We start from the raw sequence: 18,011 nt of genomic DNA on the forward strand, positions 1-18,011 counted from the left end.
TTCTGCTTCTTAAAATATTCTCTATAAATCTCAGATTATTATATTTCTGTTTGCCAACAGGTACCATGTAGAAGAGCTCAGAGTTTAGTTCAAAGGATTAGAACTGAAAATAAGAGAAGCAAATAAGGCCTACTTAATGAGTTTGCTGACCCTAAACAATGTGAGAAAACTTGATTACCATCTCATTCACCAGCCTGGGACCTAAATCACTTTTCAACTTCTAAAATGAACACAGGATCAACAATAAAAAAATTATCCTTTAAAAGCTTTGCCGCCAGTGAGGATATGCAAAAGTACTATATACCCGAAACTAATGTAAAATAATAAAACGTGCAGAAATGTACCTCTAAACACATTTTAAGGGATATTTATCATTAGAATATATTCCTTGAGTTCCTAGGGGACTTGCTCTCCCTTTATGGAATACAGTTTATTTGGGTATAAAAATTCTGATATGTTTACCTTATACCTCATACCTCCATATATGGTAGCTGTCTCTTTTCCAGAATTCTTAATTACACTTCTGATCTGTTTTTATTATTCTGAATGGTAGATTAAATTTTTTAGGAGAAAATTGGTAGGCGTGTGTATATATACACACACAAAGTACAGTCGACCCTTGAACAATACTGGGGATAGGGACCCTGACCCTCATGCAGTCAAAAATCTGCGTATAACTGTTGACTCTCCCCAAAACTTCAGTCATTCCTTGGTATCTACAGGAGACTGGTTCCAGGACACCCCTTCCTAGCAGATACCAACAATCCATGGTTGCTCAAGTCCCTTATGTAAAAAAAAAATCATAGAATAATGCATACAGTCAGCCCTCTGCATCTATTCCCAACTGTGGTTGGAAAATACTGCTTTCCATTAGCAGTTGGTTAATTTTGCAGATACAGAGGGCCAAGTGTACATTTATTTTTTTAGAAATCCACATATAAATGTACCTGCACCATTTAAACATGTTGTTGTACAAGGGTCAACTGTATATTCTGCATGAAGTATAGTTTATGTTTGAGAACATTTTTAATCTTTTCAAGAAAATAAGGCTCAACATTTGCCGATAGAGTTTTTAATCAACTCTACCAATTTTAGACATCTTTTTAAAAAGTAGAAAAGTTTGTCCTGTTCATTTGTTGCTTTTAGGATTATAGACCACATATAAGTGATATCATGCAATTTTCACATTTTCTGTCTGGCAACAAATGAACAGGACAAATAGAGACTCATGGACATAAACAATAGACTAGTGGTCATCAGAGGGTAGGTAGCGGGGAGGGGAGAGGTAGATGGGGTAAAGGAGGAAATATTTGGTGACAGAAAGAAATCTAACTATGGGAGGTAAACACACAATGTAAAAATATATATATATATATACACACACACACACACACACACACACACACACACACACACACACACACACCTTACTCTTAAAGTGCACAACTGAAACATTGGATTTTGTTAACCAATGTTACCATAAAAAATAAATTAATCAAAAAAGAAAAAAATAAAATAAAACAGTAAAAATAGAGTTCAAAAAATAATAAACATAAAAGTTAGCAAAAAAAGTAGAAAAGTTAATTGTTAAAATAAAAATGGTTAAAAGATAAGAATATGATCAATAATTTCAAGAAACATAAAATTATGATTTGGCAATGTCATTTAAGAAGGTCTACATATAACAGAAATTCAGTAAAATTTATGTAAAAATATGAACTTGGCAAAGTGGATTTGCTAAATATTTTTATTGTATAGAAAATACATAGAATTCTCTACCGCTTTACAAAATGTACTCAAAGGTAAATACATGTGTGTACATGTACTTATGTCTAAATATGTAATAGGGTTATCAGATTTTATACATGTCGCATTTTTATCGTGGCTAATTCGTCCTTCTGCCTTTAAAATTTAAACTATTATTATTCCTGAAGAAATTGACCTCACAGCAGTTGTATTCTATGTAGGATACAGATCATGGGAAATAACTTTTAATGAAATTCAGTACCAGTGTTAAGCTATTTTAGTCGAATCGAATTGAATTGAACATTACATAGGATTATATTTATCAAGATTCTCAATTCTCTGCTTAATTTCTCCCATGGTATAGCCTTACAGAGAATCATTGCATCATAGGAATTGCTTTTGATAACTATAAACCGGTTTACCTATTAATAAAAATCAGATGCATGTGAGTAGCATACAAATGACTTCTAGTTATGGGAAACTTGTGATCATTGTCTAAGCTCTTATTTTGAAGCTAAAATTGTTGTAGGTATGGTGTACTATGGTTTCTAAGGTGATAGAAGTTGGATGGGGCATTACATTCTGTTGCAGTGACAAACAAAATCTTATCAGGAAAACTGCTTTTTTTTATCTATTTATCTCTTCATGAAAAAAAATGGTGACTGTCCCTGAGAGATCTTTTTTTACTGAGTCACAGGCTTCCCAAAGGGCACATAAAAAGAAAATGTTGGATTTGACTAGTTAAATAATGAATCAGTTTCGAAGGTTTTAGCACAGGTGACACCTCCATGGTCATCTTTTTGGACTGTGATTTCTGGTAATAGCAAGTGGAAAAAAAAAACCATTACCGCTGTTGCTATCTATGGATCTTCTATCTGCTGAGGTTCAGGCATCATTTTGGAGATTGCAGTGTAAACCTTGCTTAAGGAAGGTAGAATTTCATGATACCAGAGGATTACTGCTGCCTCATGAGCAAACAGAAAATATAGGTGAGAGAAAAGGTTGTAGACCCTGGAAGAAGAGAAAGACAGTATTTCCAAGAAAGGAGAAAAGTAGATTTTTGTTATACAGATTGAGGATTCTCTCTATACATTTTAGCATGGAAAATTTCTCTACTTTCTGCAGAGAAGAGAAAAAGCTAACAGAAAAGGAAATTGGGGAAGTAATTCATTTCTTGCTGCTGATGACTTCTGTGATAAGTTACATTCACATAATTGATTTGCTATGGCAAGAAAATGTCAAGAGTCTTTTTGGTTGGGAGAAAGCTTGTGAAAGATAATGGGGAAAGCTGACATCATAGGGATGTGCAATTTTGGTGGTGTGTGTACTGGGGCAATAAATTGTTCCTAGACAATTGGAGTCATTTTGGGTGGCCTTTTTTCCCTCTGTAGTCAAAATGAACATTTTTCTTTACGAAGGAAAAGTGCCAGATTATCACTGGATTATATTTGGCTAATTTGGACTGCTGTTTTCTTAGAAGGGGAGAGGTTAAAGAGAAGAAATCTTTCTATCAAATGACCGGACTTATTAATTATTATTGTTACTTTTTCAGTAGGTTCTGGACTTAAAATTATCCATCAGGATATGATTAAAACAGTTCTTTGGAGTATTTCAAATCTGAGTAGCATCTTGGATTTACTTTAAAATAGGTATGCTTAATGACTTTTTAGCACAACTTAATTTGTCTTGGCTGAGAGAAGATTTCTAAGTTATATTTTTCTAAGAACACTTATGAATACAAAATACAGTTTTATTCTATTGTTGCCTTTTAACTTTCTAATAGTTTAAAAGGTCAAAATGTCTTCATACTTAAAAAAAACAAACATCGTTTTCTGCCCAGTGATTGCAGCCCCGCAACTACCCATGCACGCACACATTCCAGAGTAGAGACAATTCTCTCCTATTGTCCATCCACATGCCTAGGTTCTTTGAGAGACTCCATCAGTATAACTAGAAGCATTTTAATTTGATTACTCATGTGTGTATTTTTGATAACAGAACGTCATGCAGTTGTAGTGTATGATCCTAACTGAAAGATCACACACAGTTTTTGGTGATTTTTAATAACTCCTTTAACTGAAAAGGTGATGTATATATCGTGAAAGAATAGTCTTATTTAATATAGCCAAGTGGTTCCAGAGCTTGATTATTTAATTCCTTTTTTCCTGGTAAGACAATTCTAACTACTAGAATGAAAAATGCAGTGTATTCTGTTCCTCTGTACTATAAAATAAAGCCTGCATACATTTCCTCAAATGTAAAGTGAGAAGATTATATAAGTAACCCTTAACCACTAAAACTAAACTTTGGGGATTCTGCTTAGTAGTCTAGAGTAAGTTATTATTTATAGATGATAAGGCACACATGGCTATTTATATATAGAAGTAATCAGGTACCCATTCCAAACAAATTAGATGTAATTAATTTTCTACTGAGATAATTAATGTGTAATACTTTTCTACTACATATAATTATTATTTTTTTTTACTACGAAGTAGCGAGGCAATAATGTTTGGCTTCTCCCTTAAATATTTTTGAATTCCTTTTTTTTGAAATAATAATGATCACCTTCCTCTAGTAGTATTTTTGGAGCTTTGTTAATTTAATGCAACCTTTCTCAACCAGAGCTGTCATCTGAATCACAAAACAGAGAAAATGATTTGGCTTAATGTTTTTTCAATTCTCCTAAGAAGGGCAAAACTAAGACCATTCTAGATTCACTGGACAGTTTAGTTATTACATACAATGGATTCCTTAGAGCTGCAGTCAGCAAACTATAGCCAAGGGCTAAATCCTGCCTACAGCCTGTTTGTGTGTAGCTTGAAAGTTAAATATATATTTTTTTTACATTTTTAAAGAGTTGTTTGAACAAGAAGAATATATGACTGAGACTGAAGACTGTCTGGCCCACAAAGCCCAAGATATTTACTGTGTGATCTTTTATAGAAAAAGTTTGTCAACCTATCTCAGAGCATGGGACGCCATTGAGAACTGCTGATCTAAAGAAATTAAGCTTCTTAAAGTATTTTCTCTGAGGTTGGGGATGCAGTAAGATAATAGGAAAGTTTTTTTTTATTAAGGTAACTGACTTGTATATCTGTTCCATTATTGTAATAATTCAAGGAAAGACTCCAGATTATAGAAAAGAGGTAGACATATTTTGTATGTTTTCTAGACATAAATTTTATGGTTGAATTATATGGAAACTTGTGTTGGTAAGTATAATGTGTCCAACTTCTCCATAGACGTGTACACAGGTGGCTCAACTCGCTTCCTAAGGCTAAGCCAGTACGAGCGTTGGAGAGCACTTTGTCCAAGATACGTATATATGATGAGCCCCACGAGTAACCAACTAAGCAAGGATGACACACACACAAATAGTTGTCAGAGCATCACACAAGTTTAATCATACCAGATCCTGATGGATTTCAGTCCTAGTAGACCACCCAGCAGTGCTGGCGGAGACAAGACACATATTAAGCAGTGACCGGTCGAGGCTGACTTGGATGCTGTCGATCTGCGATGGTCGATCAGCCAAGGCCTCTTCTTCAAAGCAGAGCAGTCAGGAACCAAGAGACAGAGGAACGTAGTCCCGGGAGGATAGGGACCACGCTCTCTAAGTCTGCATTAGAGTCCCTTTTGATTTATACTCTATGATGATGTCTTCGGTGTCTTATCAACCAGCCGCACGGGTGTCTGTTTATCTTACTGAGTCACACTTGGGTTTTTACATTTTTGGGGGGGGTTTGCATTATATGGGTTATATACACACAGACCACTGTAACAGTAGCAACAGGGAGAAATACAACTTTTAAATTCTTATATCACACACACACACAAGAAATCATATTATGTTTGCCACTCGGATTACTGTAACATAATGATTGATGTGTGTATATTTTAATGTTTTTTTTTAAATTTTCTAAAGCAAGAAAATAAAACTGGTAGAATTTTATGCAGGAATATAATGAAGGACATTGATTGCTTTGATCACTATTTTAAATTAAAAGACCATATCCGTTAGAAAAGGAAAGTGACTAGAGAGTGTTAAGTGTCAGATATAATCACATTTGTTTCCTCCAGTGCTGAATGACTGTCTTTACCCTACAATTAACATCTCAGTTATTTTCTTAGCAGTAAAGAGAATAGTACTTAATCAAAAATGCATTAAAATTATTAGATTATAGCATATGAAATAGCCAGGCTCTACCAAATGCCACTTAACTACTTGATTTAGTGGGGGAGGTGCCATCAGCCATAAAACATATATTGATAAATCACAAAATTATGAAGGGAGAAAAAGAGCAGCAGGAATTATTTGTAATTAGCTGCTGATTTCCTTTATATCCATATTTAGTTAATCATGAAGTTCTATCAGTGTTTTTCCCCAGAAAAGTGTCAGACAACATCCCTACTTATACTATGTTATTCTGGTCTTTGTCACTATGTAAGTTCAAGGCAGTGTACAGACATGATGGAGCTATCTGAAATACAGACTTTATTTTTTCAGACTCCTCTGATGAAAGCTTTTAGTAGCTCCCTACTAGCCTGACCAGAAATTCCTAGGAAAGATAAGTCAAGCCAGGCTACTGAGATGGTCAGGAATTGCATTACTTTGAGAGTGGGGAAGGGCATGAAATTAACCAAGGCAAGAAAGGACAAAAGGAGTTCTAAGATTGTGTTTTTCAAAATGTGTATGGGTCCTTTTGGGTTGGGCAGTGAGGATTCGTTTTGTGAGTGGTACTTTCTCTCTGGTTAGGGCTGTGAAATGATAGGGTACAAGTCAATTCAAGTTGTAGATCACAAATCTTTTTGGGTGGTACACTGTTCAAAACATTTTAATTACTTTTAGTTGCTCATCAAGCTAATTTCGGCTACATAATTCAAGAATTAATGAAGGAACTTTGTCATTTGTCTCCATCTTAAGGTTACTTGTTGGTCATTGCCTTCCCTACTCCACCCCTGCTAGAAATCACTCATTAAAAGAATTTTAAAATCCAAGTATTTTATAAAGGTCATTTCCAGTTCTAAAATTCAATGGTCTTTTAAAGTTCTTAAACATATTCATAGGACTTTTTGGAGGAAAAAAATCAGATTTTGTGCTTGTATTCACTTGGTACTGGATGTTGATTATTCTTATTGCAGAATTACAGTTTTGTTGATTGCTGAATGAACGAGGACTATATATTTCAACTAATAAAATATATAATCCTACCATAGCTTTATGAAGCACATATAAAGAAACCTTGTGCTTATAATGATATTTGTTAAAAATTAGAAGATTCAATTCATATTGGCAGATATCCCATAATTTTAATAGCATTTGCCCCTTTCTTTGACCACTTAAGTTGTCAAATGTGCTTTGGTAGCATGAACAGATTTCAGCAATATCAGCACATATCAGTGGGGGTAAAAACTGATGAATCTGTACCTTTAAAGACAGGGATTAAGATATTCACAGCTGCTGTTGACAGTGGGGTATAATATAGGATGGAGTTTGATGTATACCTGTTTAGGAAAAGTTGGTGAACTTTGAGAAGAGATTAATTTACAACAAAAAGATGAAGAGTTCTCTAAGCTGGAATTCTTCGGTAAAATGAAAATATGACAATATTTAGAGCATTTTCCCCCAAAAAGAACAGGTGCTCCCTTTGCAGGTAAAGGGAATAACAATAATAAAATCATCATCAATTAGGATGTTAAAATCTAGCCCCTGTTTTGTTAATATAAGAAATTTATTAATGTAAGCTAATTTCTCATATACGTTGGGTGCATCATGGTGCTGAACGCAAAGCTAACTGTTATACTAATCTGTAGTAGTTGTCAGCTTAGGTTTTTAGGTAAAACTATTACACATACATCTCGTTATACTTGGTTTCTGAGTATATTCTTATTTATTAATGCGCTGCTCCAAATCTTTTAAAGAAGTGGTTAGGTCATATAAATAACAATAAGCATTATATTTTTAGACTTGTACCCATTCAGATGCATAAACTATACACACTGATATTTTTCACTTATGGGAAATGAAAAGTAAATTATTAAAAATATTAGGGATCATTCTTTTAGAATATTCTATAATCTCTGCTTCATTCTTAGTGTTTGCCAATATTAAAATTGTTTGCTATTAACGCCATTATACCATCAATATCATTTTCTTGGAATTATAGAGTGTTAAAGCCAGCAGCACCCAAGAGATAATTTTCCTTAGTGCTAAGATTCCATTGGATAACTCCTTGCAAATACTATTTGATTAAATTCATTAAAAGTATAAGCTTGATTAAAGAGGAAAATGTTGGAGGGAAATTATACTGCAGCCACTTTCTCATTAACAATGAAAAGGTAAGTCTATGTAAAATTCCACTTTTTCAATCAGTGTTAATTTTCTAAAAGAATTTATGGTATTAATAATTTATTGCTGTGCTTACAAGCTTCAAACCTATTGATTTTAATTGGAGTTCCACATCTAGAAGGAAGACAGGCAGTGAGAAAATCAATTTTGGTATAATCCAATGCATTTTAATTAGTGTTCTAAAGATTTGCCATAACATTATCTGTGATAGTTCGATATTTTCTATAAGGAGTCTCTGCTTTAGAGCCTCTCAAAAGGCGTTTATTTCTGAAAGTACTAGAATAACATTCTTTTATTTTACCTCCAATATGGATAGCATAAAATGAGGCTCTCACTGTCCATGATGTTAAAGTGCCCTGTGTGGGTTTGATTCAATAATGGTCTGCATAAATTAGGATACCTATTTTATCATTTATATATTAGTGGAATCTTAGTCTTTTTTTCATTGTATAGCTTTGTTCTCCTTTCCAAACGAACATTTGACAGGGATTGTTAACAATCCCAAACCATATTTATGTAATATTCTGTCTAGTCAGTAATAATCCCTTTAATTTTAACATTAATGCTTATGGTTAGACTTTATCACTGATTGAAATGTGTATTTATTTGTGGTTAGCCCCACTAAATTGAAATGTTCAACAGAGTGATACACAGACAATGGCTCTTCAAGACCTCTAATCTTTACATTTGAGCATGAAATCATCTTAAACTCTCCAGGATATACAGTAGTCATCTGGCTCTGGTTAATAGTGATTGCTGATGTACTTCCAAAATCAGATTTGCATATAGCACTGTTACTCATCCCTGTGTGTGTCACTACTACCAACTCTCTTTTGAGTATAGCTCCATATTATTTCAAGACCTGCTGTTTTGCAAACTAAAGCGCTCTCAGTAGAAAGAAATCTCAAAGTTGTCACTTTGGAAAGCTTTTATTATGTTAATAAAATGTGAGAAAAGGGATTGACTTAGAATTTCATACTTCTTTTAATATCCTTCAGTTAATTGAATGTAATCTTCCTTGCACCAAAAGTCAGAACTCAAATAGCAAATGAAAGGACACTCTCATGTCAAAGATTTCATCTTAGGAGGGCCCCCAAGTGAACACTCTACAAACATCCAAGATCCGCAGTATGCAAAGCACTATACTAAGTGCTGTGAGGGTGCTTAGTGAGACAGAGCCCATCCTTAATGAGCTTAGCCATTAAAACATAGAAAGAAAATAGAAAGGTGATGGCAACGAAAGGGAATGCAAAGACAAGATGTGTGCCGCAATGAAAAGTCAAGCAAAGAGCTATGGGAGGGCAGAAGATAAAGCAATTAATACTGTTTAAATGATTGGCTTCCCTGGGGAGTTGGAAAGGTTTTTGTTTTGTTTTGTTTTTGTTCGTTTTTTAGATAAGGGATTTTCAGAGATGGAGGTGAGGTAGGGTATTGTCAATGGAGAAAATGACATGACTCAAAGACTCAAAAGTAAGAAAGTAGAATTGTTGCCCAATAGAGCATTTCATCTAAGCTTGTATGTCTAGCTACTACTCCTGGAATTATTGAGTTTGATACTTGTAATATGAACCTGAGATTGTACAAAGTAGAAAAATACTCTTCTAACATCACGGTTTTCAAAAGTTTAGACAAATTTATGGGGAGTTTTTTTTATTTTTAACACCTACAGCACCTGGTATTCCTAGGTGGTCTCCCATCCAAGTACTAACCAGGCCTGACCTTGCTTAGTTTCTGAGATCAGATGAGATTGGACATGTTCAGGGTGGCATGGCCGTAGTTATGAGGAGTTTTATCCTCCTAATTATTAAAATAATCTGAATATTCACATGGTATTTTGAATAATTCTATGCTTATATAAAACATCTCACAAAAATATTTTTATTCTTGGAAAATTTTATCTATTTGGAGATCTTTTTTTATGAACATAACTAAAAATATTAGTGTCTGAAGTCTACAATAAATCACTAATAAAACTGGAAATTGAGCATGTGGCTTCTGGACTTTGGATCCTGTGGAATCATGGTGCGGAATACCATCACTAGTGTGCCTCCCACACTCTAAAGGCTAACACATTTCAGTCTAGTTATTGATGTGGAAGAAATAGGCTGAGTATAGTAACCTTGCCAAAAATTCAAAATTACATACAGCTTACTTCTCTGTAAGATTGTAATATGAAATATTTGGTAATCATGCATATATACAAGGATTAGTCAATTGCTGAGTGATTCAATCATTATAAGTAATCGTATCATTTGAAAAATAGGAAAGTCCTATTTTAAGTTTTTAAAAATTATTTTAAGTTTAATTTTTTCAAATTCTTTAAATATAGGCTATTACTAAGTAAACATTTGGCAGTTGTGTGATTTGTTGATAATGGAAAATAATTTTGGTTTTATAGCAAAAATTTAATTTACAAATTAATCCAAGCCACAGTGAAATAACCTTAGACTTAAAGAAGTCCTGGGTTCGAGTTTGAACTTTGCCACTAATGAACTACCTTATAGCCTTGAATAATTTATTACCTCTCTAGGCTATAGTATTTCCCTATAAAAATAGATTTTGAATTAGATGTTTGCTAAGTTCTTCATCTCAAAGATTCTATAATTCTTTTAATTCTAGGTTTCATTTTTTTTTCCTACATAGCCTCTCCCTATGATTACCATTATTTTGACATAGTCTTAAATTTTATAGCTTCTATTAGGTGGTATTAGCCTAGGACACATCAGGCATACAGTAAAAGCTTGTTGCTGAAGGTGGTGATAAAGAGTAAAGACCTATACATTTCTTTCCATCCCTAAAAGCCCATTGCTGTTACAGTTCCATCCAGGGAGAAATCCATTGTACTTGGATCTTATATAGCACTTTAAAAAGGTAGTATCCTGTGATCTTGAATGCAAGCAGTACTAAGAGGTGTATGACTGTTGATTTTAATCTTTATTTTTTTTCCAGCAGTATTTTAATTAGTAAGCACTCAACAAACTTATGAGGCAGTTCATAGAGAAACTGAAAAACCTTAACATAGGAAATCGAAACAGAAATAATGGAATTTGAGGCTCGTGGAATCACTAGAGAATGATTTTTATTTACATATATTCTACTTGTGTAATGATAGGAAATAGTATAGACATGGACATAACCCAGAAAAGAATTTCCTCTCTGGCTTGGGAGAACTAATTTGAGCAATTTAAATATTAGGTAGTTAACTGGACATATCTCTAGTTTTTAGTATATTGTTAAGCTAATGTCTTTTGTACTCTCTGTGATTGTCAAGGAATCCTGAGTTCACTACAGTTCACTCCTGGTGTTACCACTTGAAAATTTGAAGAGAGCAAAAAGTTTTCTTTTCTAAGCCTTGATATCATTAGCATATTTTTGCTCATTAATTCCTGTATACCCCTCTTCATCAGTGGGTCACTGATAGGCCTATACAGATCAGTCTATAAAAGTGCAAATAGTATCTTATGGCTGAGAGCATTTATACAATGAGTTTTTTTAAGGTAGAGAGGTAAGTGTAAAGCCAGTTTGAGGTCAGCATTCCTCAGCTTGTTCTTAATTCTTCAAGGTTCTTTCAGAACACCCGAGCTCAACCATTCCTGGTCAAATTCTCTGAAAAATCAACCTCTCTTTACTAAATCTACTATGTTTTCACTCTCAGATCCAGACTCGAGGTCTTACTTATCTACATCAGATTCAAAGAAACTAGATTTTGTTACCTTTGATTCTTTCCAACCTTTAGTTCTCTGGGTCTCCATTCCATTAGAACTCCAAGGCACATTCTAATTCTGTCTACAATTTTCTTGTTTCTCCTGATCACCCATTTTTTTTACTGAAAAATCACATTGTTTATTATTTCTTTTTACCAAGATTTTCCCCTTGCTTATATCTCACAGTAAACTAGATGACTATCCAGTATTTGCAAGGCAAGAAAACAGATTCTTCCAGGGTAACTTTGTAAATGACAGAACAAAACAATTGTGGCACTTAGAAGCCCAGCTGATATTACATTATTGGGGATTATGAGTTCAGGAGTATATTTTTAACAGATGGGGGAAAATAACAAAATAAAACAAAAAATACCCATTGTTCTTCAAAATGGAGACAACAACTGAATCAGGCAATCCTGAGGGGCTCATTATTCTCAAGAAGAAACCAGGAACAAAATTATCTATGCAGAAATAACGACTTAGTGTACGCCTGTGTCATTTCATAGTTTAAAGTGGTCAATCATTACTCTGTCACAACACAGGAACATTCAATCAACAAGCACTCTTAATTTGAGCAAAGGAATAAGCTGTTCACTTTTTGTGGTCTGTACCTAATCGGAGTTTGCCAAATTTAGGCCATACCTCCCTGGTATTTGATTAGGGTCTAACAAACATGGATTGGTAACATTTTTATGCAGCGCCCATTCAAAGTTGGAGGATGCGAAGACAATTTAGACATATCCTGAGGTATAACAGAGTTAAAAGACAAGTGTGGATTAAGAACACTGTCCACATCCAGTGACTTTCCAGATCCTTTCCAACCCACTCTGCATTAAAACAATCTTCAATTAGAACTGAGTAGGATGGAAAAGGTATTCACTAGAGTCCAAGTTACTTCTCACACTATAAGCAGTCAGAATAGACAACTGTCCACACTTCCTAAGGCACTCTGTATAGTGGGCAGGATCCTATGTCAGGAGCTTAAGCCTTGAAAATGCTTTTTTTTAATGTGAGTAGTGCATCTGATCACCTATTCTTAATGCCCCTTGATAGGGTTCAGGACAGGCTACTTCAAAATATGGCACCTTGGCGTATTGGGTATTTTATGCTAAAGGCATATGAGAAAACAGCAGAAGAGGGAAGATCGCTAACTTTCCTGCTGCTACTCTTCTCCCCTGAAGAAGGTAATAAGGCCCTCATATAAGAGGTACTCTATACCAGGAGTTAAGAAGCATCTCCAAATACAAGGGGATGCCCAGAAGAATCTGAACAAACAGGCCTTGCTACGTTTCTCCCAGTTTATGACACTTAGTTTACATCTTTCCGCAACTTTCCAGTCTTCATCAAACCTAACATAAACACACAGAAATGTAACCATTTCTTTGAGTCTTTATTATCTTATAAAGGTTCAGGTCTTGTGCAAACTTATATTAAATAGATTTATATGCTTTTCTTCTGTTGATCTGTCTTTGTCAGTTTAATTTCCAGACCTAGCCAGACACCCTATGAAAGACAAAGAAAACGTCTTTCTTCCCCGCACCCCCCTCCACAATGTGTACCTACTTTCTACTAGCTAACTAGAACGAAATGTTTGTCAATGTTGAATGTTACCTCAAAACTGTCATCAATTTAATCAATCTATTTTACACTCTATTATTACATAGACTATATTGGGTAAAAAAAGTTCAAAAATACATATGCAAACTGTATAGGATATGTTGTATGTATTTTGGTAAATATTGTTTCGAGTCTTACTTGAGAATAGGTACTAATTTTAGAGATGTGTCTTTAAAAGAAGTATTGAAGACCTATTTTTTAAAACATAGGTATGTATATAAATACCAAGTTGCTCTTTGTTTTATCTATCATCTATCTATCTATCTATCTATCTATCTATCTATCTATCTATCTATTTATGGTGGGATTGGTTAATGAAATCTGATATGTTTCAGCTATACATTTTAACAGTAAGGCATATAAATATATATATACATATATATATTTACATTGTGTGTTCACCTCCCAACTCTTTGTTTTATTTTAATCTCCAAGTTGTCATCTTAGTGTGCAGAGTTAGAAGAGAGCCACAGGCTTGCCTGGGGAAAATTGTGATCACGAGTTCCCTGTAATCAAGGATACAAATTCAAGATCTGTCTGCTAATTGGTTCCCAAATGCTGATCTTAAAACTAGTGCCAAAATGACTACATAGAAAATAGTTCAGAGTACTTTAAAAAATATATACTGATTGCTGGGCCCCAGTGGTAGAGATTCTGAAGTAGTTTCAAAATGAGGCCTAGGTATTTGCATTTTAAAACTTGTACTGGTGATTCTCACACATAGCCAAGAAAGGAGAACACTTAGAGAACCTTCAAGAGTTGTCCCAGCCCTCTGATTCTGTGATTTCAGTGTGCAAGAAGTCTTCTTCCATCTTCCCCTGACTTTACACAGGAGACAAGCAAAATGATCATCTTACATTTATCCTTTTTGTACTTCCTAAGAGTATTTCCATACTGAAAAATTATCATCATCATCATTATTTTAATAGTAATGATACCTTATGTCTAAAACTTAAATTTGTAACAATGTACTCATAGCTGAATAGTCCAAATTCAAGCAAAGGACAGATAAAGATGGTCTAGAAATAATGTGAATGTTCTGTGATAGATATGTGAGGTTTCCATTTTCACAGACCTGTTTTTGTGAGGCCTGTATAAATTGTCTACCATTCATCAGAAATTAATATGAGGTTAATTTAACTGTTCCTCTCATTTGCTGCTGCAGAACTTAGAGCTATGTCCTGGGTGATGGCTTTGACAAGGCAATTCAAATACAGATATAGTGGTAAACTGCATTTTTGCAGTATAGGTAGAAAGATTTGAAAATTTTAATATTTTAAAAGGAATTGGGTAGAGAGGAACTGACAACTTGATTTTTTTGAGGCTCTGAATAAGAGTAATGTGAATGATTGGGCAAATCAGCTTCTTTATGCAAGTGGTTTTTAAACTGCATTACTTATGTTGTTTACCACTTATTTACTTGACTTCTGTTCTTGCATCAAAAACAGAAAGGGAATCTGTCTTAATAGAGAGTTAGGGTACTTTGGTGTAAGAAGTTGATGAGATGGTAAAGGGGGAGTTAGAACTTAGTTATTATGTATCCAAAATTCAGGAACTGGCAAATAGGGCGGGGATCTCTATCCTCAGATAATCAGAGAGGTGAGGTTATGCTAGTGAAAACTTGTTTTCATGATTCCCTGTACTCTTAAAGTTGGGGTTTTGCATGAGAAGTTTTAATCCCAAAATAAAAGAGTGGGAAGTGCATACATTGTGTACATGATGGATCTTTCTCTTTTCTTTCTCCAACTTTGTATGTCTTGATTTGAAATCTTGAACTATGTTGATGAGTTAGGGTTCATTCAACTCACAGCTTCTTTAAAATGCAAAATGTGACTTGATTTTAAAATTTTTGATTTATATACTCTCAAGCGCCATTTATTATAGAAAGCAAGAACAACTGTGTTCTCCCTGGGGTTGATTGTTTCAGTCAAATCCTTTCAAAATGTAAGTTAGGAAGATTTGGATTTAATTGTTGTTTCTTACAAACAAAATGTTCTTTTTATAAAGTTAATGAATACACTTCCTAGTTGAGAGTGTATCAGAAAGTATATGTTATTTATTTTTTAATAAATGAAAATTTGCAACTTTTAGATTTGTTTCATAGTTATATCAGAAGAACTAAAAGATTTGTTCTTTTAGTCATAGGGAGGCAAACCTATCACCAGCTATTTGACAAGTATTTTTGCCTCAAGGTACTAGAAGGACAAGAACCATCACCAGAAGTAGGAAGAGGGGTATCTTGTGGGTGAGCAATTGCTGTGTAATAGTAATCACAATGAAGTACAGTATCTTGGTAGAGAAAGAGAACACCAAGGAAATCGATAATGATGGTACCCAGGTTTCAGAGAAAATATTATAACAAAATGTGAGCATGAAAAGTGCATTTGCAACCTACTGGAAGTCCAAACTATTTTTAAAAGCCTATATGGGAAACTTATGATCTATTTGTTTCATGTGGTGGTGGGTGGTGATAACAAGTAGCTTGCAATATCAAAGAGACTACTACATAGGAATTATACCTTTTAGAAATGGGAAACAATCCAATCAAGGAGAATGGGGAAGCTTATAACTAAGCAGGTCATGTGCAAATGGTATTTAAGTTGGCGAAAAAATTTAAAAAGCAATCATAAGTTTTTACATTACTCAAAAGTAAGCAGTTAACTGGAGTAGTGGATCTATTTGGTTATGACAGTGCAAAGAACTTGATGAGAAAAAAAATAAACTAATGATCTTTTTGTCTAATAAAAGAAGACATAAGAGAACATGCTAACTCTATAAGTGTCTCGTAAAATTGATGACTAGGTAAAATTGTAGTAAATGAACAAATAATCTAGGTCCAATTGACAAATATAAACAGCACACTAGGACTAAATAGCTTTCTCCTATATTTTGAAGGAACTCAAAGTAGTTTTAGCTGTAGACTAATAAAGTACTTAAATATAAATTAATAATGTATCTTTTGGGGAGGTTTGCCAATCTTATGTTTCTGCTTGATTAGAAGTATGTATTTAGAGGAATTCCAGTCAAGATGGAGGAGTAGATAAACACTGTGCTTGTTTCTTCTCACAACCACATCAAAATTACAACCAAAATACAGAATAGCTATCATTGGGAGTTGCCTGAAGTCTAGCTGAACAGAAGTCCTACAACTGGGGACACACAGAGGAGGCCACCTCGAGACCAGTAGGAGGGAGGGAAACACAAGACAGGCTGGTACCACACCCATGTGTTGAGAATGAGGTTGAGAAGGAGGAGAAATATCGTGGCTGTGGAGGTCCCCCCAGGAGAACAAGGGTTCCTGACCCTACACTGGACACCCCAGCCCAGGTTCCCAGTGCTGGGAAGAGAAGTCCTCACAGCTTCTGGCTGTGAAAACCAACAGAGATTGTGGCAGAGTGAGACTAAAGGCTGAGAGAGTCGCAGTCTCTCCTCTTCTCGGGCCTGCTCTGAGCTCCAGCGCTGGGGCCACAGCTTGAAAGGCGCCAGGGACATACAGGGAGTTACTGAGTTTTCCGGCTTTAGGGTGTGGGCTGAAGAGTCAGCTTACTCCCAGAGAGAAGTGCTGGCAAAGGGCATTGTTCTTTGTTCCTTTGTTGAGACCTCCCCCACCCAGCTTGTGGACATAGGCAGCCACCATATCTGAGTCTCCACCAACAGCTAACACAGGTCACCCCACCCTGGTGATTCCTTGAGACCCTACCCCTCCCAACATGCAGGCCCACCCAAGGCATTGCCAGTAGATTTTCCATATGAACAACGAGGCTTGGCTTATGCCGCGGACTTCCTAAACTTTCTCAAAGGTTCACAAAACCTGAACAAGCAGCATCTGGCCTCAACATGCCCCATACTTCTTGCTGAGCAACCCCAAGCCCAGCACCAGCGGCAGCTGCCCTTGGTTTGTGGCTTGGCCTCTTGAGGCACTTATAAACCCAGCATGGGTGGCGACCATCTGCAGATTACCTGGTGGCTGATGACCAGTTGCCTTTGGGAGGACATAGGCTGCAGCTGAACTTGGCCTATAGCAGGGCCCCTCCCATGAGGCCCCAGCCTGCATGCCAGCTTTGATCTGAGCAGGAGCACCACCTGGGTCACATCTGAGGATGACACACCTAAAGAACAAACAGGGCAGGCACCTGTTTAGCCCTGCTAAACTGAATGCTGCTCTATAGGGTCAGCCTCTGCACAACAGCTCCTTCCCTGGCCCCAGCCAATCATCACAACCAATCAGCCCCAGGGTCAATCCCTGTCATTGATGAGAAAAAAGTAATCAGGTCTCAACTACAACAGGAGGACACACAACACCCATACAAAGAGCACCCAGCTCAGATGCCACTGGGCCCCACAGGACACCTATTACATAAGGCCACCATACCAAGACCAGGAGATGTACCAGCTCTACTTAATACATAGAAACAAACACAGGGAAGCAGCCAAAATGAGTAGACAAAGAAACATTTCTCAAACGAAAAATGAGAACAAAGCTCCAGAAAAAGAACTAAACAAAATGGAGACAAGCAATCTACCAGATGCAGAGTTCAAAACATTGGTGAAAAGAAGGCTTAATTAACTTAGGGGAAGAGTAGATGAACTCA

General features: G+C 35.5%; 1 protein-coding gene and 1 pseudogene across 3 annotated transcripts in view; one reads left to right on the plus strand and one right to left on the minus strand.

Moving 5' to 3' along the window:
- Positions 1–18,011, plus strand: part of STK26 (serine/threonine kinase 26) — a 79,820-nt gene that overhangs the window by 9,525 nt on the left and 52,284 nt on the right. The window lies entirely within an intron of this gene.
- Positions 9,759–9,877, minus strand: LOC118608373 (annotated as a pseudogene).

The sequence above is a fragment of the Rousettus aegyptiacus genome, unplaced genomic scaffold (assembly GCF_014176215.1).
Source record: "Rousettus aegyptiacus isolate mRouAeg1 unplaced genomic scaffold, mRouAeg1.p scaffold_m13_p_9, whole genome shotgun sequence".
Classification (NCBI taxonomy): Eukaryota; Metazoa; Chordata; class Mammalia; order Chiroptera; family Pteropodidae; genus Rousettus; species Rousettus aegyptiacus.